The 24,546-nt window shown below is 41.9% G+C and overlaps 1 protein-coding gene and 1 long non-coding RNA gene across 2 annotated transcripts in view; one reads left to right on the forward strand and one right to left on the reverse strand.

The window, feature by feature from the left end:
- LOC307207667 (uncharacterized protein) overlaps positions 1-24,546 on the forward strand; it is a gene marked incomplete at its 5' end in the record, with an annotated part of 413,689 nt that overhangs the window by 299,868 nt on the left and 89,275 nt on the right. The gene's annotated exons all lie outside the window — the stretch shown is intronic.
- LOC307207712 overlaps positions 1-24,546 on the reverse strand; it is a 91,549-nt gene that overhangs the window by 41,395 nt on the left and 25,608 nt on the right. The window lies entirely within an intron of this gene.

The raw sequence follows: 24,546 nt of genomic DNA on the forward strand, positions 1-24,546 counted from the left end.
TTAGGTGGCTCTTAACACAGAATCCGAGAGTAAAATGTCTTTAACTAGCTGTTGACAAAGAACAGTTCCTGATAAATGCAAACATCAGTGCACAAAATGCTGGTGGTACTGACAAAGATTTTAGCAAAAATGTTTAACAATTACATTTAGAAAAATACAATATAAATATGTACCGGTAATTCACTGCAGGTGGTGAACCCCATAAACCTATTACAATTTGCCATGTTCACATTCTCTGGTATTCTGTAGGCCACATTCTATGTCTTTTTTTCCTCCCTTCCTTAATGCACCAGTGAAAAACATCACCCACATTTAAACACTCAACCTACACACACACACACACACACACACACACACACACACAATGACTTGTAAGAAAAAAAAATCTCCAGCAAAGATCATTTATACATCTGACAACCTTTAAACCCCTAAAGAAAGTGGGGGGAGGAAACCTTACTGCTCTCTGAAGAGCTCTTTGGTGGAGCAAGGAGAATTATGAGCAACAGGAGAAATACTGGTAATTAAGACAACTATATATCTATATCTCACAGCTGACACAGAATGGAGCTCCAAGTTAGCTTTGGGCAAGGTGTTGGAGGAGGAGGAAAAGAATGAAGTGCAGCTGCGCTGTTAAAGAGACATGCCAACTCTGGAAAGAGAGCAACGAGGACAGATTTGATTTTCTTAAGATTGGCTTAAGAAAGCAGATGTGTGCATATCCTCCAAATACACATTAGAGCAGACAGGGCCGTCTTAAGCATATCCGGTGCCATGGTGCACAGCTCCCTCTGGCACACACACACACACACACACACCCCATTTCCCAGAGTTGTCAACCTTTTTTTAGGGATGACGGTGCTGCCGGCGGGGCTGGAGGAGGCAGGCAGCGGCTGGAGGGTGGCTCCTCCAGTGGGGAAGAGGCGGAGGCTGAACGCGATGCCTCCCTGCTCAGTTGGCCTCTTCGTGCCGCAGTGGTCATGGCAGACAGAGGCTCTGGGCACGCTGCTTTGGTGTGGCGTGGCATAGGTGGGCGAGGGTGGTGAGCTGATGCCAGGAGGTGCCATGTCCAGCCTCTGCCTCTTGTCTGGTGCCCTCCAGAACTTGGCGCCCTGGTGCCCCGCGCCACTAGCCTCTATGGGTAAGACGCCCCTGAGAGCAGACGTGAATAACATTTTGCCCTCCAGTAGTTGCTAGACTCCCATCATCTCATCATCCCCATGCTTGCTAGGGCTGATGAGAGTTTTAATTCAGCAACATCTGGAGGGTCAAGGGTTCCCCATGCCTGTGTTATAGTATCAAGTTAACAGTGATCCAAAACAGAAGTCAAATGCAGGGAACTTTTGTCAGACCAAGGACCACATTCCCTCCCAAACAACACTCCAGGGGCCAGTGGTGGATGGGGCCAGAGGTAAAAGTGGGCAGAGCAATGAATTAACTTTTACTTTTAATACAGTAGGCTAGTTTCTACTCACATTTGCACACCCAGTGGTGTTTGGTGCCCATTGGGACTGGTGGGGTGGAAAACAAAGGCCCAGCAACAGGTTAGCAGAAGGTGCTAAACAAGGAGCCCAACATGCAGAGCTAACTAATTCTAACCATTCCCCTGCTGAATTTCACATGGATAACAGTGAGGCCAGCGAGGAAGAGGATGATAGGCAGATCTGTTCTCTGGAGTGGTTGTAAGTAAAAACAGAAAAAGGGAGGTGGGCTTGGATGAATCAAGACTGAGATTTGTGGGGCAATTGTCCTAATAGGCCAGTCTACCTTTCTATCCTCCATCCAAGCAAGCAAAAGGCATGATTAAAGTTCAAGAACACATTCCAGCCAAGCAAAACACTCAAGGAGGGTGCAATGTAGGGCCAATGAGTGGAGTGACCAAGGAGATGGGGTGTAGCTGGGTAGGGGGTGTTGCCTGCTGAAAGTCCCATAAGAGAGAGGCCAAAGGGCCCCATTTGGCTCTCAGACATACAGCTCCCCACTTCTTCTATCAGTGGCCATTGCAGAAGTGTGCTTTTCCTGCCGGTCATCAGAAATGATGACCGGAGGTGAGCTGCCTAAAGGAAAGCAGAGAAAAGACCAGGAGTGAAATGTTGTATTTTTAGCATAAAGCAAAATAGCCAGATAATTAAAGTCTGAGGAGGACTGTAGAGTGAGAGTGAGTATGTTCTGCTTGCTAAAGATCTACCATTCGGGTCTCATCAAATCCCTGCCTGAAAGCAGTGGCCATTGGTGTGGTTCCAAAACCTGTCCTCAATATTATCAAAAGTTTTATTTTGAAAACTGGGGGCCAATTGGAGGCTGGAAATCTATAAAGAGATTTGAATTTCTGGTTCTCAGAAGGGACCTGCTTCAGCACTTTATGCCTTGCTTCTAGATTTACGGTTTTCTCCCTTTGAAAACCGTCAATGAACATGGGAGGCTGATCTAGCCTTGGAAATTGATCCTTCCCCAGTGGTCTAGAATCTGGTCCTCTGAACCTTTTATTTCTGTTTTAATTGGGGGGTGGGAATCATTAAAACAATACATAAATGCTCTTTAACCCCAATTCGTCTAAACCACATGCTGAAAGGGTGCTCCCCCTTTTGTGGGTGGGGTTGCAATGTGAAGGGTCCTTATTACCACGTGGGGTGGGATTGTGTGCATGTAAACAAATTTTGGGATTTAGTGGTTTTCAGCCCCATCACCAGACAGAAGATCTATAGGGACCCCTGGTTGTGCTTACTTTCCATGTTTGTGGGAGGTAACTAAAACAAGTGGTACCTTGGTTTATGAACTTAATCCGTTCTGGAAGTCTGTTCTTAAACCAAAGCACTCTTAAACCAAGGCACGCTTTCCTATAGCAGTGGGGGACTCAATTTACAAATGGAACACACTCAACAGGAAGTGAAACATGTTCTTATTCCAAGGCAAAGTTCACAAACCAAAACACCTACTTCCAGGATTGCAGCGATCTTAAGCCAAGTTGTTCATAAACTAAGCTGTTTGTAAACCAAGGTACTACTGTACTGATAATTCATTTGCTAACAGCTTCAAATTTAGTCATGCCCCAAGACTGGAAGGACTGGTTTATAAAAACTTTCTTTATACCTACATAGGAGAAATTGACCTTCAGGTTCTCAGGGGAGAAGTGGAGCCACTGGACTTCACAACTGTCTGGTGGCTTTCTGTTGCTTATTTAACAGCACAGTCACACAGATGTCAAATTCCATCCAAATATCATTTCATCTGTTGCTGGTTTTGATTATGAGTTTTTGATTCACTGTTTATGTCTTACCTTGAAATTCTGCCCTATTGCCCTCTTTTGTACATTTTAAAGTTCTTTATATTTTTCTTTCCCTTACCATACATCTGACCATTCACCTCATTTTTACCTTCACAACAACCCAGTGAGGTAGGTTGATTAGTAGATGATCCAGCATGGCTGAGTGAGCTTCAAGACTAAGGAGGGGTTTGAACCTGGGTCTCCCTAGCCTTAAAAACAACCTCCACATGAGAAACATTCACAGTAGGAAAAGCATTAGGTATACATTCCAAGAGTATTTCTGTTTGTGGCTGCATACACAGCACACACTTAAAGCACATTTAAAGGACATGACATCCCCAAAGAATAATGGAAACTGTAATTCCCAGCACTCTTAGCAAACTACAGTTCCCAAGACTCTTTGGGGATATTGTATATGGTTTGTTTGCAGCCTCATATGGGAACATCATGTTTGGATTCCCTCCCATCTGCAAGGTGGTTGACCAAAATGAAGAGCAAAATACTGTCAGAAGCAGCTTTTTAGCTGGGAAATCTGGACTGAAATGCTAAAGATCTCCTTAGGTTTCCTGAGAATGAGTCATATAAATGGAAGCCTCTTTTGCAGAGGAATTAAACTTTCCAGAAGCTGAAGAGCAGATTTCAAAACAGCACTTATCTGTACAGGACTTCTCTCTGCACACCCCTCCTCTGAGACTTTATTTTGGGGGGGAGGGATCACTTCTACACTATTTTTCCATCACTCAGTGGCTCTCGATAAAATACACTCGATAAAATACAAGTCAACAAGTCAATTATTAAAATTACATAAGATCCATAATAGGACAACAACCTGGGAACTATAAAAATCAAACAAGGGCTCGTACGTCATATCTATTAGAATGCCAGCCCGAGAACAGGGGCTATATTCTGTCTTAATTTCCATATAATGCCCAACAATTTTTAGATGTTTTATAAATAAACAAGTCACTTTCCATTCTGTGTATATTCCATCCAGAAACATCCCAAAAGAATGGTAAAACGTAATGAGATCCCATAGGTGGGGGTGGGCAAATATGTCAATTTCAATTTATCTCTGTTTCTAATTTTATCCCCGTTTTAAGTTCAGTTCTCCACATTTACACACCAAGGTGTGTGGTTTGTTGTTTTTTTTTTGGCGGGGGGGGGAGGTTACAAATCCTCATTAAAATTCACTAGCATTATAGTGTGACTTTCTCCTAATATGCACAGGTTTCTAGGCTATTTCCCCAAACATACACATTGCAAAGCAGTTGCCCAAAATATAATGCATTTTTAAGGTTGTTTTCACTAATAGATGCCTTTACATGCATGTGCATTCTTGAATGTATCACATGGGTGGAAAATTGCATTGCAGAATTCAAAGATATGTGAGTTTTAAAGGATGGTTGTGTCTCAATTCAAATCTTGCTCCAGAATGTGCAAAGGGCAAGTTCTCTTAAATTTAAACTGAGTTGAATTTATTCCCACTCCCTACCCATGGACAACTGGGATAATAGAGTGATTTGGCTGCTTTAGACCAGGGGTGGACAAAAGATAAATTGAGAACTACTGATAGTTCGCTAGGTAGGGATGGAGAGTCTGGGATTTACTTTAGTTCACATTTTAATGCAAACCTAAGGGCTTATCCACACTTCTTCTTGTCCCATTACTCTCCTCCAGGGAAAATCGCTCTTTAGTGCTCAATTGGAGCAAATGGCAGTTTAAGCTTCCTCCGGACTGACGTTTGTTCCAATTTAGAGCTATAGAGTGAATTTTCCTTGGGAAAGGAGCAGGTCAAGTGCAAAACCACTTGGACGCATGCTTTCTAATCATGGGACAACCGGAAGTTTGGATGAGCCCTAACACAGCCTTCCCTGAAACAATATGCAAACTGAAACAAAGTATCTTTGGAAATGCACACTTGTATGAATTTTGTAGTTCTCCAAAATGTAGAAATGTAGTTCTCCAAAATCTGTACAAAATGTCTACAGCAGGGTAAAGAGCATAAAAATGCATGTATTAATGAAAAAGGCATATCGAAAATGCACCATAGTGGAGAAAATTGCTTGCAAAACTGTTTTATATTAGGAGAAATTACATCTAAAAATGTGAATGCTAGGAGAAATGCACAATGTCAATTTCTGTGAGCGTTTTCACAAACTGATGCAGAAATGTGATGTATGGAACTTAAAACTGGAAAAAGATGAAATGAAGAAAAACTAAAACTGACAGTTTAGTCCATCACTATCTCTGGGTGATCTGTAGTAGGTCAGCAAGGGTTTCTGATTGCTACTTAACAACAGCAAGAACCCAATGATGACTCCTGTGCACAAACACACACACACTCTAAATTAGACTGCTGAGATTAAGAAAGCTTTGGAAAGCCAGAAGTACTGTAGAAGTTTGTGTGATGGGACAGCAAGCTCAGTTCCATTACAGCAAACAAATTCTTGGGTTGAGCATCTTCCATAATTCTAAGAATAACTGCTGCCACCATGAGCAACAGAGTAGACCCACTGAGCTTAATGACATGACTAACTTGGGCTCATTAGTATTAATGGGTCTATTCTGAGCAGAACTTATTTGGATACAGTATTGTAGTATTGGAGATAGGCTTCCATATATAAGGGCAATACTGAGGAATCAGAATTAACTTTATTTCTCAGACCAGGTTTAGAAGATGGAATGACTGGAATGTATTTGGGCCACGTATGACATTTCAGGGATGAGGAATCTTGGGTCCAGGAACCAAGTGTGATCCTCCAAGACTCTCTATCATGCCCTTGGGGCTATTTCCAGGCCATGCCCATGCCCCCTCTGTAGTCTTAGTCTTCTCAAGTGCTCTTGCCTGCCTATAATGTGTCCTTGAGCTCTGATACTTCCTCTTGCTTTTCCTCAATAGTGTGTGAGAGTGACTGAGTATGTATAGAAAGAAGCCTACTGCACAAAGTTGGAATGTACATTTGTTGCTCCTCCAACTTTTACCTCTGTCCCCACCCACCACTGACATTTGGTTCATGGAAGATTGCCTAGAAGGGAACATAGCCCTCAGGCAGAAAAAGTTCCCCATTCCAACCCTATAGCCATATTGAAATAATTGTCATGAAGACATAACTTCATTGGTAAAAAACGAGAATACAATATCAATCAGAGCCACCATATTCTTTGTTTCATTGCAGATATCTACAGCAAGTTCATGCAATCAAAAATGGGGAAAGGAAAAGTATTGGATAAGGCAGAAACATTTATTTCAGTGAGATCCAGAGAATGAGTACAGACACTCCAACAGCTTAGTGCATCTGAGGCAGGTAATTAAAACTTCATTGCAGATAATTCAAATTGATTGGCAGCTGTGCTGAGTAAGTTGAGTGAGTAGGCCCATGGTGGCTTTGCTTGCTTGAGTCATCTGATCTATTCACTGTGCAGGGATGCCTGTGCAACCCATTTAAAGTAGTTTCAAACTTACTTAGCTACCACAGGGTCTCCCAATCAAATCAAGGACTAGAGTTTGATCAAGTGGCTAGCCTTCTTGAACATTTAAATTGCAGTATCTGATGGGAGAGCGTTCCACAGGGCAGGCGCCAAGACCGAGAAGGCCCTCTGTCTGGTTCCCTGTAACCTCACTTCTCGCAATGAGGGGACCTCCAGAAGGCCCTCAGCGCTGGATCTCAGTGTCCGGGCTGAACGGTGGGTGACACTCCTTCGGGTATACAGGGACAGAGGCACATCTAGGGTCCCTTGTGCCCTTGGCAAGGAGGTATATTGGGGTATCACTTTACTGCAATACCTACATTAGAAATGACTACATTTTGCATGAGTCAAGTACTCATAGCATTTGGAGTGAAGGTGAGGTGAGGAGGAAGGGCAGAAAAAAATGCACGCCTTCTCTTGCATTCGATCTTGCCATGACAATGCTGCCACATCACAGCACACATTTATGTTATACACTCGATAGTCTGATTTTTTTGTCTGTCGCCCCTGCCCGGGCCTGCATCCCGTTTTACAGTACCTACCCCTAGGTATGTCTCTGATCAGGCATACTTCAGAGGATCACACCTTGTTGTGTTTTTAAATCATTGTTACTTCCAACCATATGACTTAGAGCCTTATTATTATTATTATTATTATATTATTATTATTATTATATTATTATTATTTTATGCCACCCATCTGACTTGGTTGTCCCAGCCACTCTGGGCAGCTGCCAACAGAATATTTAAAACATGATAAAACATCAAAACTTCCCTATACAGGGCTGCCTTCAGATGTCTTCTAAAAGTCAGATACAGTGGTACCTCGGGTTAAGTACTTAATTCGTTCTGGAGGTCCGTTCTTAACCTGAAACTGTTCTTAACCTGAAGCACCACTTTAGCCAATGGGGCCTCCTGCTGCCGCTGCACCGCTGGAGCACAATTTCTGTTCTTAACCCGAAGTGCTATTTCTGGGTTAGCGGAGTCTGTAACCTGAAGCGTATGTAACCCGAGGTACCATCTGATGAGAGGGTGTTCCACGGGGTGGGTGCAGATACCAAGAAGGCCCTCTGCCTGGTTCCCTGTTTGTTATCTGTGCCACTGAGATAATACACAGGTGGAGAGAGAGGCTGGTAACCTGAGGAGTTTTTTATTATTATTTAGATTTCTTACCCATCCTTCACTGTGAGGGCAGGTTGCAACAATTTAAAAATACAATACGAAAAACAGTTAAAACAGTTAAAACATATTACAATAAACAGAATAGGGCAGATCAGTGTGTGTGTGTGTGTGTGTGTGTGTGTGTGTGTACATACTGGTGTCAAAGGTCAGGTTAAAGAGGTGTGTCTCCAGCATGTCACAAAACTATATAATGCAGTTACCTGATGCACCTCTATGGGGAAGGAATTACACATTTTAGGGGCTGCACAAAGAATGCCTTCCTGTAGGCCACCATCCCTGAGGGTACCAAGAGGGGGGCCCTCTGCAAATTTTAATATCCAAGAGGGTAGGCAGGGAAGGAAGACGTCTTTCAGATATTTGGAGCCCAATCCATTTAGGGCTTTAACAGTGGTAGTGTATCACATTTCAGTGCTCGAGGAGAAATGGGAGGTGCCACCCTGCCCTGCTGCCACTGCCACCAGCACCACCATACCTGCCGCTGCCAGCTACAATGCCTACGCTCCCACTGCTGCCAGTGGTGGAGAAGCAGAACCAGCATCTGCACCGGTTTCAGGTGAGCTATCACCAATTTGGCACTGATGCTAGTGCTGCTTTGCCACCAGCAGATGTGAGGCAACTTGTGCAGATGCCACCTTGGAGGCTTCCGCTGCCTGAGGCAAGGGCCTCCCCCCACCTAATGGCTGTACTATCCATTTAAACTCAAATGCTTGGGCTGGCCCTTGACTTTAAACTATAAGGTGAACACACAAATAAGGGTCCTTCTGGTCTTATACAAAAACTCTCCTAGGTGTAGCTGCTCAGTCTGAGACTGAGCAACTTTGTGAGAGAAGGGGCTCAACAGACTCTTAGCTTTTCCTACTCCACCGCTCTGCAAAAGAACCCAACCTGCAGCACATTTTAGAATTGTCATTTTGTATGCTTATCTGCCTACCATCAGCCTGCATGGGCCACCCCATTTGCCTTTGACTCCCACCCCCTGCCTGGGTCTTGGACTGCCTACTAGAGAACTCTGGGGGAAATAGCCCTGGTGCTCTCTAAGAAAATACATCTCTGAGGTCTTCATGCAGTAATGATTTCTTGAGTTATTTACATAGCTGTCAACTTTCCCCTTTTCTTGCGAGGAATCCTATTCGGAATAAGGGAATTTCCCTTTTGAAAATGGGAAACGTTGATAGCTATGGTTATTTGAGAGGACCCAGAAAAGTTTTTTTGTGTGTGTGTGTTTTTGGTTATGTGTCCCCCTCCCAAGTTGCTGTATAGAAGCACTCAATTAGGACATATCTGACCCTTAGCTTCAGTCCCAAGTTTCTCAATTACCACATGAAGTACAGTCCCATTCACTTATGCCTAAAATGCTTACTGAGGGTCTTCCTACCCTTTGACGTGCTAGTTGGTCTATGGCAGTGACAGAAACAATTGCATTGCTTTCGTTTCCCCACAAAGTTTAACTGTAAAGGAAGGCTTTTGAGCCTTCTAATGAGCTCTGGAGAGCAAAATGGGCCAAGGCACTTCACTTTGCATTCCGTAATAAAAACATGGAGCTTAAATATCATCATGAAATCATATCGAAGAAGGAGAGTTATTTGAGCAAGGGAAGAAGTGGTGGGGGGGTTGTCTCTCTTCTGAAATCCAGCATAAAAAGAGGGGCAGACTAAAGCTAACCAATTTAAAAATTAAATCGCAAGGAAATCGCAAAGGAACATTAACGAGAAACCAAAATAATAATAATAAAAAGTCCAAAAGATTCACGCTTGTTTCAAAGTTAGTTTATCATAAATCTGGCCTATGACACATAATAACTAGGAATGTTTTGAAGGTTATTTGATAGCAAGTTCAACAGTGTAGGTGACGGATGGAGTGAGCAGCATGATAATGAGTCCCTAGGGAAATCAAACTGGAAGAAGCAGACAGGGTGAAACATCCATGGGCTTGTATTCTAATGGAGGGGGGGGGAAGCATATTCAAAAAGTTGACTGTTTATCTCATCAGAGCATCAAATAATACAAAGTCACTCTAATCAAATATATAAAACGCGTCAAATAGATAAAGCATGTTAGAGAAAGGTTCGCTAAAGAGGAAAGGAAGGATAAAAACGAGGGGAAACAATGCCTGATTTGGCCCTAATGCAGAAACACTTAATAGCTTGGGGAGGGAGGGGGGTCCATATCATCCACTGTGAAGGTCTCCCGCATGAGCTCCACTGAAATGAATGAGGGGTTAGTATGAGCCCTATGACGATAGAACTGTGTTGCTCTCCACTCCCTTTGGTGGTCAAAGCTCCGCCTATTGACTGGAGACAGAGCTGTTTTGAGGGTATCAGCCCTCCATTAATCACTTTCCCACATTTGCATTTATTTATTTATTTATTTATTTATTTATTTATTTATTTAAACATCAATAGCCCACCTTCCCAGCCAGATAATAATATATTGCTAAATATGTTTGAGGGACAGCTGCTCTATGAGCTCAGCCACCAGATCCATGGGGAGATTAAGCATTCTAGGAAACATGTATTGAATTTTTAACTCTCCACCTGACTTGCATGGAGCCAAAAGGGTTAGGGTATGCACTGGAATGTTAACTAAGCAAACAACTAAGAGGTCTTTGTGGATACCTTACTTAACCCACCAGCTTCAGAGAATCTGGAACAGGACAGGCTATTGCAAACAATGGGAATACTACACCCAGCAAATGTTGAAGGGATGTTTGCATCAGTGTATACTAGTATGCACTGGGAATTAAGCAATGAGCCTTTGTGTGAGAATGGGGGTGTTTGAAATATACAAGAGTAAGGTGGCCATGTACTCTATTTTACAGAGGGCTCCCCCTGATCCACTGAATGGAATGATATGATAGCATATTTCAGCCACAGCACCATGAACAGCACTTTGGTCCGGTGTCAAAAATCAGAAAGAGGAGCAATGAAGGGTATTTGTTTTTAATTCAGTGGTTCACCCACCTCTCAACCTTCTTTACATTGGCACAATTAATGGAGTACTTTAAGTGTGACAAATAAAAAATGCAGCCATTCACAATTTAATTTTAAAAGCATGCCAGCTGTAATTGATTAATATTTAGCATAAAAACTAATTTTAATTGTGGGAAAGGTGTTATTTACTTCTTCTTCTTCAAAGTTTCTGATGCAATAAATATGAGACTTTTTGCAGGCAGGTGGTGTTGTTGTTGTGCTCCAGCTGCACACATACCTGAGTCACTAGCAGGACTCAGTTTGTTACCATTAGTGGACAGTCAAGAAGAAGAAGAAGAAGAAGAAGAAGAAGAAGACTTATGGAAAAAATTCAAAGCAATACACTTCTGAGACACTAATGGAGATCACCAATAGTGGATTAGCAAAATGCCAAGTAGACTATAGAGCAATTCCCAAAGCTAATACAGGTCTACATAGGAGTCCACTCCTAGAGGCTGAGGTCCCTTTGGCCCCCCAATAAAAAATTTGAGGGGGCCAGGGCCCCCCAAATTTGATGGACAGTGCCATTCAAATGGTATGTGTGTACCATTGTGTGCATCACAGTGATAGAGGTTGCTTCTGTTTGAATAACCTTATGTTTTACATGCTTTCTGTGCATTGTGGGTTATTTCAAAATGCTATTTATTCTGTGACCCTATTGGCTGAATTTGCATTTGGTTTCTGAAATGTCTACTCCATTGGATGTGCTTCCTGAGCAGGTGTCATATACATTTAATACATTCTGTGGGAGGAGGCAGGAAAGTAGATTTTTCTGAAAGATTTTTATCCAAGAAAAAGAACCTGGTTAACATTTTCCTGTGTGAATGATAGCAACAGGAAAATGAAAGCATGTATTGTGGACTAGTAGCATACATGCTCCCAAAATATGGTTTGCACTGGACTATGTAGGGGAAGGGCCATACCACAGTGGCATAACATATGACTTGCTTTTGAAAGGTCCCAGACTCAATCTTGACATCTCCAAGTAGGCCTGGGAAATCTGTTGATTTCAGTTTCCCTCTGTTTCTCATTTTTCCTATCTTAAGTTCAGTTCTCCACATTTCCATGTCAGTTTCCAAATGGTATTTTATCCTTAAAATTCCTAGTAAAAATTCATCAGCTTTTTTGTGTGGATTTCTCCTACTGTTAGAAAAAATACAGGCTGTGGTCACCATGTTGCAAAAAGCTTTGCATGTGTTAGCAGCTTAAAACCCGCAATATACAACCATCTGGAAGCACTCTCAGGCTCCTATGTATGTACCTGGGAGTAAGCCTGACTGAATACAGTGGGAGTAAATGGGGGGGGGCCTAAGAAGGGCCCCGCTGGATCAGGCCAGTGGTCCATCTAGTTCAGCATCCTTTTCTCACAGTGCCAACTAGAGTGCAACAGCCCTCTCCCTGCTTGTGATTCCCAGCAACTGGCGTCCAGAGACATAGTGCCTCCAACAGTGGAAAGAGAAGATAGCCATCAGGGTTGGCAGCCACTGATAGTCTTACCCTCCATGGATTTGTCTAATCAGCCATCAGGGTTGGTGGCGGTCACTGCCTCTTTTGGGAGCAAATCCCATTATTTATCTTTTGCACTGTGTGAAGAAGGAAAAAAACAACTTTATTTTGTTTGTTCTGAGTCTTCCAACATTCAGTTTCATTGGATGCCCCTGAGATCTTGCGCTGTTTGTAAGAGAAATTCTTCTCTGTTCATGTTCTCAAATCTGCACGGTATAATTTTATACCATGTTGTCCCTTAACTGCCTTTTCTCTAAACTAAAAAGCTCCAAATGTAACCATTCTTCTAGAGGAGTTGCTCAATCCTCTTGATAATTTTGCTTTCCCTTTGGGGGGGGGGGTATGATTGCAGCTGCAGTTACTCTCACACCTTACAGAGTGACTCTCAGCCACCCATTAAAAATAAATAAATTAGGACCATTCATTCCAAGTGATCCATGCAAACACTTTGGATCATTTACCTTCTTCCCTCCCCTTCCCCTGGCACTGTGGAGTCACAACTATAATGCTACTTCTTATCTGACTTACATAGATATTCTAAATATTTGTATGTGTGTGTTGTATTGCAGGCTGGTGAGGCAATCTACCATGCTCTGTTGTATCTTTTTTAGTTGGAGACTACCATGGTTTTAAAAAGTATGCAGCTAAATTTTCACCAAGAAAGAAGGCACCATCAGATGTATTAAAGTAATATTTGATTTATGCAATTTAGGTGTAGATAAAGCATTCCCTGCCAAATGTATTAACACCTTGCTTTTAAGGCAGTTATTTATTTCTCTCTCAGTACTGAGAAGCCGTCATTTCATTAAAAGCAAAATCAATGTCCACTTTAGCAAAATAATAACAATAATGATGATAATGTGATGGTGGTAGAATCTTTCAGACACCCTCTGCCATTTTTTCAGTTGCTTCCATCTCAATTTGCTTCTCTACATTTTCTCGGTTATATCCTAAATGCCTGACTGGTGAAAAAGTTGAGCAACGTTCCTTCTACTTCATATGGTAACCTGTTCACAATATTATGATGGTGTTTTCATAAATCTGTTGAAATGGATTTTATTGACAACCTCATAAATCACAATTCTTCAGAGTGCCAGGATTCCTTATTGATAAACAGAAGCACATTAAAAAACATTCTGGGTTATCTGCCCAATTAACATCTTGCGTAAAAATAAGCACAGGAATGAAAAGTGTTATTTACCCAGCAAAGTTATAAATGGAATATAGAAATGTATGCATGTGTGTGTCTCAACCATATACCAAAGAATGGAAAACATGTCTACACATTCCTGAAGCAGCCATATGCTTAAAAGGGTGTCATTATGATACAGAGTAGTTCAATTCCAGAGTTATTCTGTCTTTAATGGCCATATTGTTTACAATGGTTGTTTCATTATTGTTGTAAGATACCCTGAGGGTCCTTTCCCTCACAGCTGAGGTAAAAGTGGAAAAATAAAATAATTAGGCCTCTGCAATACAACCACACACACTATTAGATTGTTACCCACTCAGATCCTCCAGGATCAGATACAGTAAAAAATAAAATAAAATTTAAACAGGAATGACTCAAATAAATAGTATTTGCTGTAAATCTCTGCATGTTGGGCCCAGGACCTGTGAAATTTCTTAATTCCATATTTTGTGTGATTTGCCTGCCTCAGGGAAAATTATCTAGACCAATGTTCTGATAAAAATTGAAAAACGTGTAAACTGCAAGGCATTTGAAAAATAAAAAATACAGCCCCCACAAGGAAAAGAGAATAAGCTCTTCTCTTCAGGCTTCCAATATAAGTTTGGAAAATTATTTAACACCTTTAAATAGCAAGAAATTTACATTCTGAGGTTCCGTTTGTTCAACCTGCTGCTGTTGTACTGAAACCACACATAAATCCAGGCTGCTTGTTCTCCTTTCAAACACAGAGCTTTTGGAGTGGCAATTATCAGGCAGATCCACCAATACCCAATGAGTAAAGTCTGTTCAAGGCCGCTTCTCTGTGTGGTCTTTAAGAACTGTCCTTATCAGCCTTCTGTTTATTATTGTCCTCGGTTTAAAAGGGAATATGCCAAGCGATCCCCGGACTCCAATCTTTAGGCCTGTTGTCAGGACAAATTAATTTCTGTGGAAACCCACTGTGACTTAGATACCATCTAGGAAATGTAGGATTAATGGAGTCCCCATACAGCAAGCTGCGTGTGGCAATGGCTGCTAGGGGAGGGGGATGGAATGAAGCATTGTGAGAACAGTGGAGAGGGTGGAACAACAACAACAAAAATACACCAAGATGTTTTATGAGGGTCAGCTAATTTGGAGGGGGGTGTTGTGTGTGTGTTTGTTTTCAAAAGGAATTGCACATACTAATGTTTGAGCCAGCTGATTTTGCCGCACACTCACAGTCCCAAGAAATCTCTCTCATGCTGCACTTTCTTCGGGGAGTGAACACAGATAACCATTTACCCAAGTAGCAGCTTTCCACAATTTTCCACATTGCCAAACCAAGCGTCTGGCAGTGGTAGCTAGGGATGGGCAAATCTGTCCAGTTTCTCATTTTTCCAGCATTAAGATGAGTTCTCCACCTAGCTTTAGCAGTTTGATATGCAGATATATCCTCATGAAAATCCATCAGTGTGTGTGTTTCTCTTAATACACACATTTTTAAATGTGATTTTGCCTAAAGTTCATATTTTGCAAGCAATATAATGCAATTTTGCCTGTTACTTTCATTTATGCACACTTTCCCCTAGGACAAAAGCCTTCTTTTTTTTTTTTTTTGTACACATTATTCAGTTGAAAAACTGTGTTGAAAATTCAGGGAAGTGTGCATTTCAAAGCTATGGCTGTGTTTCAGTCTGCATATTGTTTTGATAATTGAGAATTAGGTAGGTATGCCTTTAAATGTGAACTGTATCACAATTCTCCCCCATCCTTAGTGTAGGTGAACATATTTACCACACATTTTAAAGACCCTTTTGCACCTAATGCATGGTAAAATTCTGCCTGCAACCAGATACAGACAATCAGGCTACACTGGAGTGAGAAAGAAAAACACCTCAGCCTGAAGTAACCCAGTTGTCTGTATGCATCCACTACAGAGCCCAGACTGCTGCCATGTAGTTCAGAGAGCTTTATCACACATACTGAACCTGCCTAGAATTCCATGAAATAGTATACATGCATTATATGTAGGGCTGCCTCTGAAGACAGCTCAGAAACTTCAGCTGGTGCAGAATTCAGCAGCCAGGAGCAAGACAGTTTGAGCATATAACATCACTGGCTACCAGTTAGTTTCCAGGCCCCATTCAAAATTATGGTTCTCACCTATAAAGCCTTAAATAGCTCAGGACTAGAATACTTCAAGGACCACCTCTCGCCATATGAACCAACCCAGACCCTGTGATCACCATCTGATGCCCTTCTTTGAGTGCCCCTTCCATGAGAGGGTGGCAACGTGAGAATGGACCTATTCTGCAGTGGCTCCCCATTTGTGAAATGTTCCAGGGAGGTTCGCCTGGTGCCATCATTATATATCTTTAGGCAGCAGACAAAAAGTTTCCTATGTAACCAGGTCTTTGGCATTTAACTATATGTGGCCTTTTAGAAGTGAGTGGGATGTTTTCAATGTAACACCCCCACCCCAGTTTTAATCTATCTATGGGGGGCTAGTTGGTTGGTTGTAAGTCACTTTGAGCTGCCTTGGGCAAAATAAATTGACTAACAAATTTAATAAATAAACATTTAATATGGTATGAATAGTGGTATGATTAATGCTTGGTTCATGAAGGAATCACATGGAAATCTTATGGCAAATGGGAGTCCCTATTTCCTCTTGTTGGTGTTGTTTGGTGTATGAGCTGAGGAAGCTCAGTCAAGTGGTTAAGCTCACCACAGAAAAGAGCTGTCTTTACAAGGGAAACATCAACCTCTATGCATACAAACACTATTTACTGATGTTTCAGATAGTTTTATAACTGAGCCCAGAGAGAGTTCTTTACTTCGAAGTCCTTCCTGTGTTAAAGTCCACAGTCAAGTCCAACCTTCAGTCACTTCCAGACTCCTGCAGCTGATAGGGTCCTTTGAGTTCCAAAGTTTGGCAATTCTCCAACTTCTTCCTCAGACAATCTCTTCAAAAAGACTTCACTTGACTCCACAGTTCTAACAGATAGCCTTTGACGAGTTGCACTGTGGTACTCCCTGCCACAAGGCACTGTGGCAATGAATTTAGCAATTTCCAAATAAGGGTCTTATATCAACAAAAAATGATCTCAGTAGTTGCCAGCTAATTATGCCCTGATCTTGTTACTGTTTCCTGCCTTGCACTGATATCTTGTGACTGGTGGACCTTAAGGCATTTTTAGTTCTTTTGAATGGGCCCCCAGGGGGTGGAATGTTTCAGAGCTCCTGTTTTATAAGCATCAAACCCAGTGCTTGAAAAATTCATTTTAAAAATGAACTAATTCCAATTGAAGTTTGATTTTCCCTCCATGAATTACTTCTGTTCAAGTTCATCCAAATGAACTGTTTAGTTCATAAAAAGTTCATCCTCCAGCTTTCAGAATGTTACAAGTTGCTGTAGTGAAGTATAGAGTCCAAAAGTAAATTGGGGCCACGCACAAGTAATAAAATGTTTGACAGATAGATTATCAGCTGGTGACACTATCCCCATAATTGCATTTTCATACTAGGCAAGACTTCCTCTGTTTAATTTGTGCCAGCCACACTGCTGTTAAAGGCACAAGGCACCATTCGTCTTGCTCCTGTACATGCACTTCTCACTGCAAGCAAAGACACAGGATATTCCCTCATTCTTTACTTCTGATAGTGATTAAGCATCTTTAGCAACAGCAGTGAGTCTGGATCTACCCAATTAGTCATAGAATGTTGCCTCCACGTTTTGCTTTTCAAGTTTCTTGCTAAATGTTGAATTGAATTACTTTCTTTTTCAAAAGGAAGGTAAGAGTCCGGGCCTCCTGCTTAGGAGTGGGGAAGGAATGAAAGTGAAGATAAACTATGAATCATTCAGAGTTCTACCTGAAAATGAAACACTCAGCGCTTCAGAAACATTTTGACACAATAGGACACTCATTTTACTGAGTGTCATTCCCAGTTTGTAAAAATGTGGTCTCAGTATAGAGTTGATTTACAGAAGGTCTAGCCCCCAAACTCTTCCCGGGCCACACCCCTCACCAGCTGTACTTCATAACTCCTTGGGTGTTTTTACCTGTCCTTGAGTTCTGATACTGCCTCTTGGTTGTTTGAATGAAGGATAGAGAGGCCTAATATAAGGCAGGCAAACAATGGACTATCCTCAGAGCTGAGAAATAATTTTCTGCAAAATACAAGCAAAGACTTGCCCTTGACACAGATACATATCACTACATGAAAACATTTGTAGAATGGATGTGTAGAAACTATCATCCTGTGCAAAGGGAAACAATACATTGGTTGTTTTGCCAACTTTTGCCTCTGGCCCCATCCAGAACTGGCATCTGGGCCTTGGAAGATTGCCTGGGTAAGAATATGGCCCTTCATCTGAAAAGGGTTGAAAATAAGTATACAGAGTCTTCTGAAAGATCCGTACTATAGATCTGTGGTCTCTGTCATGTTTACTAGATCTGCAATGTTTTGGAACACTGGGACCTTCATCCCTTACTATCAGTTGAGTACTTTAAGCATGAGACCAAGAGTTCTGGAGAACTTTCCAGAAATGCTTAATTAACTACAGGATCCAGAGACCTGTGTCAAAATAATGAAGGAAACAAGAGCCCCTTCTAGATCAGGCCAAAGGCCCATCTGGTCTAGCATTCTGTTCTCACTAGGCCAACCAGATGCATGTGGGAAGTCTGCAGTCATTACCTGAATAAAATAATGCACAAAAGAGACACTACTGCATCAATATTTCTTTCTAGTAGTGTTTTGTCAATGCAGTGGAGACTGGTCCATGAGGGCAAATGGGGGCACTGCCTCACTGACCCGAGTCTGCCACCAGTCAACACCCAGATGTTTACCAGGCCAGGATCTGGCAGCACTGCCTGTCCACTTCCTCCTCCTTGGTCTCAATGTTGCCCTTGTAGGACCAGAAGATGGGGGCAAAACTAGAATTTGTTGGCTCTGCTGGTTGTTTGCTCTAGCTGCACCTGTCAATGACTCTGGCTCCACCTACTGTTGGGCTCCCTACCTTCTTCTCTACCAGTCCCAATAGGCACTAACCACAATTGCTGCACACATTTGCATCCATATAGTAGGGATGTAAGTTCTGGGAGAAAGAGATACAAATGAACTGAAGTTGTAGCAAACCGAGCAAACTTTGATTCCAGAACTAATCATGATAATAAATCTCCCAACTGAACCAAAATTCAAGAGGAGCAGAAGAAACCATGGAGTTTGCTCCCCAGTTTTGCTGATAAGCAGCTTCAAGGCCCCTGTTCTCCCTTCTAATGGACTTGCACCAAAAACCCCTCAAATAGAGAAGTCCTGCCTGGGCTGCCTTGTCCAAGTCTAGATTAAAGATACTGAACCATAGGAAGGAATTTAGCTTGATGTTGCCAATTAACAATCAGCACCTAGACAGCAGACTTGAGCAGGCACAAACTTCCCCTGCTAGGGTGAGATGTATTGTGTTTCTCTTCAAAGAATAGTAATAATTTATACATTCACATCAACATTTATAATTTGCACATGCCTGGAGGGAGGAAAGAGATGGGGTGTGTGATGAAAGTGGCCTATTGTCCAAAGTCAACACCTGCATTCATTGATCCACCCACTTTTGCCTCTGGCCCTGCCCAACACTGGCATGTGTCTCCTAGAAAGCTGCCCAAAATGGAAGGCAGCACTTGAGCTGAAAAAGCTTCCCAACATCTGCTGTAAGAGAAAAGCAAATTTTAGTGAGCATATCACCAGCATATGCATGCAGAGAGGCTCCACCTGATGTGGAAGGAGGAGGTGCATCTGCACTTAGGATGTTAGTGAAAAACTGCAGCTGCATGTTGATAATTCTGAGGGAAGGAAAGATGCAAATAATGCAACATGTGCACAGCTGTTTACAAAACTGTTGTGCTTTAGGTTTTGTTGTTGTTGTTGCGAGATATATATATATATAAGCACAATGGCCAAATTTCCACTTTGGAAGCATAACTAGGCAATTCAGGGGAACTACAAAACCCAGGGAAAATATTCAGAGGGAGAATATTTCTAAAGCATCCCTAATTGGAGCGAAGCCTCTGTGAATTCCCGCAAGAGGACCAGAGGACCCAAAGTGTCTACTGTGCAACATATCCAAACACTAAGGAAACATTGTATCCCTGTAATTCCATATCTGTGCATATGAAAAGCAAGTGAAAAGGCCAGGAGGCCTTTACACAGCTCCTCATATAATAAGCCAAATTTGGCTGTTGTTTATGCACAGGAACTTGCCAGCAAAGCTTGTTGGCAGACGCAAAGGGAGTGTGGGGTGGGGGTGGGGAGCAGCCATTCCCAGTTTCCACAATCAGGTTCTATAGGCTGATCACAACAGGGGCTGTGAAAGGGCTTTCAAAAGGCGGGGCTTAGAGGTCAAGAGGCATGGTCCATATGCTTGCACAGATACACTTCCTGGCACCAGCAATTATGGAACCACACATGTAGATTATTCCTTTTGCTAGCAGGGAGGCAGTAGGCTGGGTGGCTGCCAAAAAGACGCCAGATCAACACGAATGCAGCTTTGCCAGCAATAAAGAGAGCCTGGGTTTTATAGCCAAATGGGGGTGATGGGGTGATGATGGGAATGGCATGATAATCATAGAGAAGCCTTGGAGACAGCAGACATTTTCAAAACCAAATCTCTAAAGGAGCTTAATTTTAGAAGGGGAAAGAAGAAAACACCTTATATAAAGCTAAAATGCCCTTGTCAGCCACTAAACTTTTACAACATTAGAGCAGCATACCCTGAAGCATTTGTAAGATGGAAATAGATAGGTGTGCTTTAATATATATATATATATATATATATATATATATATATCAGCTGAAAATTAATCCAGGTGTCCAGGAAGAGCACATAGGATGCAGTAGGGCCTTTTCACCTGGAACATCTTGGAAAGCACCTAAGAAATCTCTGCTGTTTCTGAGTCTCTTCAAAAAGAACAAACGTGTCAAAGCTAAGTCTTCACACAATCATTTTCTGTGTGTGGCAGAGAGAGCACTTCCAGACAACTGCTATTTGAGGGTGGGATTCAATCATATTCTGGCAAATGTGGGTTGGACGATTAGGTGGTCTTGCACATCAAACCAGTTTTGCCCAATGGATTGGACTTTTTAAGGTAAGGGGAAAGTGAGAGAGAATAATGCACTAGGAAGTATGGGGTAGCACTTGATCAGATAACTCCCCACCAACAAAGCAGAACAAATGCTCTTTAAGCAGTCAATGCTGTCTTATCTCCTTGTAAACCAAATCAGGATGAATGCTTAATAAAGCAGATCACCTGGAAGCAACAAGAGGCTGGGACGTAGTTCCAACATATTCGAATATGCCATTTTCAGCATGCATACTGAGGTGGTACCAGTGCCAAATTTAGGGAGATGTGACCCTCCCCCTGGAGACCATTAGAGGTGCTGAGCTTGGGTGCTGCCTGTCAAAGGCCATCTTAATTGTTGAAATAAATAGCACAACTGGTTCATCTTTAGTAGTAAAAGGCAGTACTAATCTGCATGGTCATCGCTGTCTCACATTCCAAGAGCATATTCATTTGGGGGTGGGTGGCTGGGTGATTGCAATGTCAATGTCCATTCAGTGTGCAAAAGAGTGATTGTGATGAGCTCCGTCCATGCAAACTTAACATCTTACATCGCAAGAGTGAAACATGCATGCAAATCAAAGTCGTGGAATGGGTTGAAATAGCAATTAGAAATAAAGTATTCAGAATCTGAGCAAACAATAGGGGTGCCAGAGACACTGTTTGCCTGGGGCAGCATTTTGACTGTGGCCGGACCTGGCAGGTGCAATCTCATGAGGCTTCGCTCCTTTTGCCATTCCTGAACATTTGAATCAGTTGTCTGCGTACAAATCCTTACAAGGAACTGCTGTATTTCTGTAACCAGAGGTGCCCTGGTTCCTGGTAAGACTTCTGGATGGCACAACAGAGCCCTTCATTCTAGATTCATTGATTGATGTCAGTCCTATCAATTAATTAGGGGATAAATTTTAATCAGAATGCAAACAATTGCTTTGAGATACAGCAACAATTCTGAGCAGAGCTCAGGATACCTGCTGCTTCTTTAATAGGTATTTTCAGTAGAACCAAAAAGTGCTTCCCATTTTTGGCTGATTTCCCCTTCCAAAAAAAAAAAAAACAAAGTTCCTTGGCTTGTTTAAAATGCTGGCCTATAACAATAAATATCTGATTGATTTAAATTGTGCTCTCTGTCTCTCTCCCTCTCTCACCTTCCTTTTGTTTCCTTCAGTGGCATCACCATGCAGTCGACTCTGACTGGTTGAATCCATGCACATGGTCTTATTTACAAATGTCTGCTGTTGTCACTCAGATGTAGCTTTGCAATGTAATATTATTCTTTATGTGATTCCTGACTGGGTAGACTCATCCATGTGATTCACTGAAGAACAGGGAAGCAGCAGCAGCAGCAGCAGCAGCAGCCAGGGAAACAATGACACTGAACTATATGTTTAAAATGTGAATATTCACGCAATTGCAGTGGTGCTGCTGTTGTCTGACGTACTACCCAAAGGAAATTGCTAGCTCCAGCACCAAATCATAATTTATGGGTATTTGGAGCAGCCCTAGTATTAAAACTTGCAGTATTTTTTTACTTGTCATAAAATCATACCTAAGCGTGGTGATCTTACAGCTTAACCTCAAATGCATAGGTAGTATAATTGTAATCAGGATTCAGTCTGTACAAAGTTGCAAAGAGGGAGACCAAGAGACAATTGGGGGATAATCTGTTGCATGGAAATAATGTAGATTAGTACTAGAGCATCTGCTTTGCATACAGAAAATCCCAGTTTCAGCCCCCAGCATCCCTAAGAAGGATCCCTGCCTGAAACCCTGGCAAACCACTGCCAGTCATTGTAGACCAGCCTTTTCTAACCTTGGATCCCCAGATGTTGTTGAACTTCAACTCACACATCCCTAGACAGCAGGGCCAGTGGTCAGGGATGGTGGGAATTGTAGTCCAACAACAGCTGGACCCAAGAGTTGGGAAAAGCTAGTGTACACAACATTCAGCCAGGTGGACCAATGGACAGACGCAGTATAATTCAGCTTCTGGTGTTATATTGTTCCTGTGCACCTCAGTTTTCAATCTGATTAAGTTTTCTGGTGCTGGGTAGCATTAATTCCCTAAGCCTATAGTGTTGCTAAAAGTATGACATGCTTTCTTGCTATTGACTTGTTTCACTTAATTTATCCCTTTCTCCTTCCTTGTGCTGTGCAATAAAAGTTTTTGCTCCCACCATCGTATTATGTGACTCAGTATAAAGGGCTTTGTTTCATAAGTTTTAAAGTGCTTACGTAGGGGAAATTACTGTTTTCTCAAGTTACTTTGAAAGACATTGGTTAATGGCCCAAAATGCACTTCTGCACATTTATGGCATTGCATTTGGATTTTATCTGTAGTGTCTCCAAGTGCACCAAAAATGGGAGAAGGGATGGTGTTAACCAGTGCTTCTTTCTAGGACTACTCAAGGGTACACAGTACAAGCACCATTTTTTCCAGAAGAAAAGCACTGGCATGAACCCAAAAAAACCATCTCACTCACACATTTCTTTAATGAGGTATACTGCACAAGGAATGAAGCTCTAATTTACTTCGTGTTTGTGCTCCCCGCCTCAAACTCTGCCTATTCATTGGCACGATCCTTACCCCAACTGGAACAAAGTTTGACATACATATCTGCTCGTATTTGTTGCCATCCCTTCTCCCTGCTGTCTTCTCTCTCTGTATCCTGCTCACAACACACACACACTATTGATATTTAGACTGAAATCTCACTAGGGCAGGATTCTGTCTTCTTGGTTGATTTGGTTTTGGTTTATGTAAAGTGCCATGATAATAACAAAGGATGTCTGTGATTTAAAAAAATATTAGACTGCATTCCCAAGTAGGCTTGCTAGGGAGCAAGTAACATTGGATAGGACAGGGTACGGGATCCTGTGGCCTTCCAGATGTTGTTGGACCGCAACTCTCAGCATCCCTGACAATTAGCCACGCTGGCTGGGGATACTGGAAGCTGGAGTCCAACAGCATCTGGAAGGCCACAGGTTTCCCACTCTGGCAGCAGCTTTTACTTCACTTGAGTTTTAGTTTATTAATCAGTAAATTGGTTAAATCTGCATACATTTGCATGTGAGCAAAAGAACAAGAAACAAAGGTTTGTTTGTTTTTAAGAAGATGTAGATATATATCACACAGCAGGCCTTGACTTAAAAGAAGCATCACACATACACATACATTTTTTCCATGTTCAGTGCTGTATAAGTACTAAATATTGGAGGGGGGGTAAGTCAGCTGAACCATTAATCAAGGACACATTTTCTACTAATTGAACTGTTTTAACTAGTTAGGTTCACTGATTGACCAGCCAGCCAAACATGGCATCCTTCATATTGTTTCTTTGGATAGATATGAGCCAGCCAATGCTATGCTCTTTTTAGGCACACTGGATATCAACAAGAGATTTAAGCACAAGTTTTACTTGATCATTGAATTCAATGTGACTAAGGCTATGTGCACAAATAATAGCAAATAATCCCTACTGACTAAACATGCATTGGATTGTGTTGCATAAGTGCTTAACTTTGAGTGGAGAATGGTGTGTGTGTGTGTGTGTGTGTGTGTGTGTGTGTGTGTGTGTGTCTCCATCCAAATCCTACACTTGCCACTAAAATATTCTAAAGGGTACTATCACAGATTTAAATTCCTTAACAAAATCAATGCTGGAATGTCAAACAAGTTAGCAAGTCTGACCTTCTAATTGCACTATCATCATTCCTTTAGGAATTAGTCGAAGTAAACAATCACTTCACGTTTCACTAACAATTTTAAAAGTAGGAGCAATGTGAAAATGTTTTCTCTACAGTGGCTGAAGAGATTACATCTAAGGCTTAGTAAATTCCTTTAGTAAATTCTCTATATTACAAGAATGGGATGCAGGGGGGGGGGAGAGATGCAA

This window comes from Podarcis cretensis (genome assembly GCF_951804945.1).
Source record: "Podarcis cretensis genome assembly, chromosome: Z".
Lineage (NCBI taxonomy): Eukaryota > Metazoa > Chordata > Lepidosauria > Squamata > Lacertidae > Podarcis > Podarcis cretensis.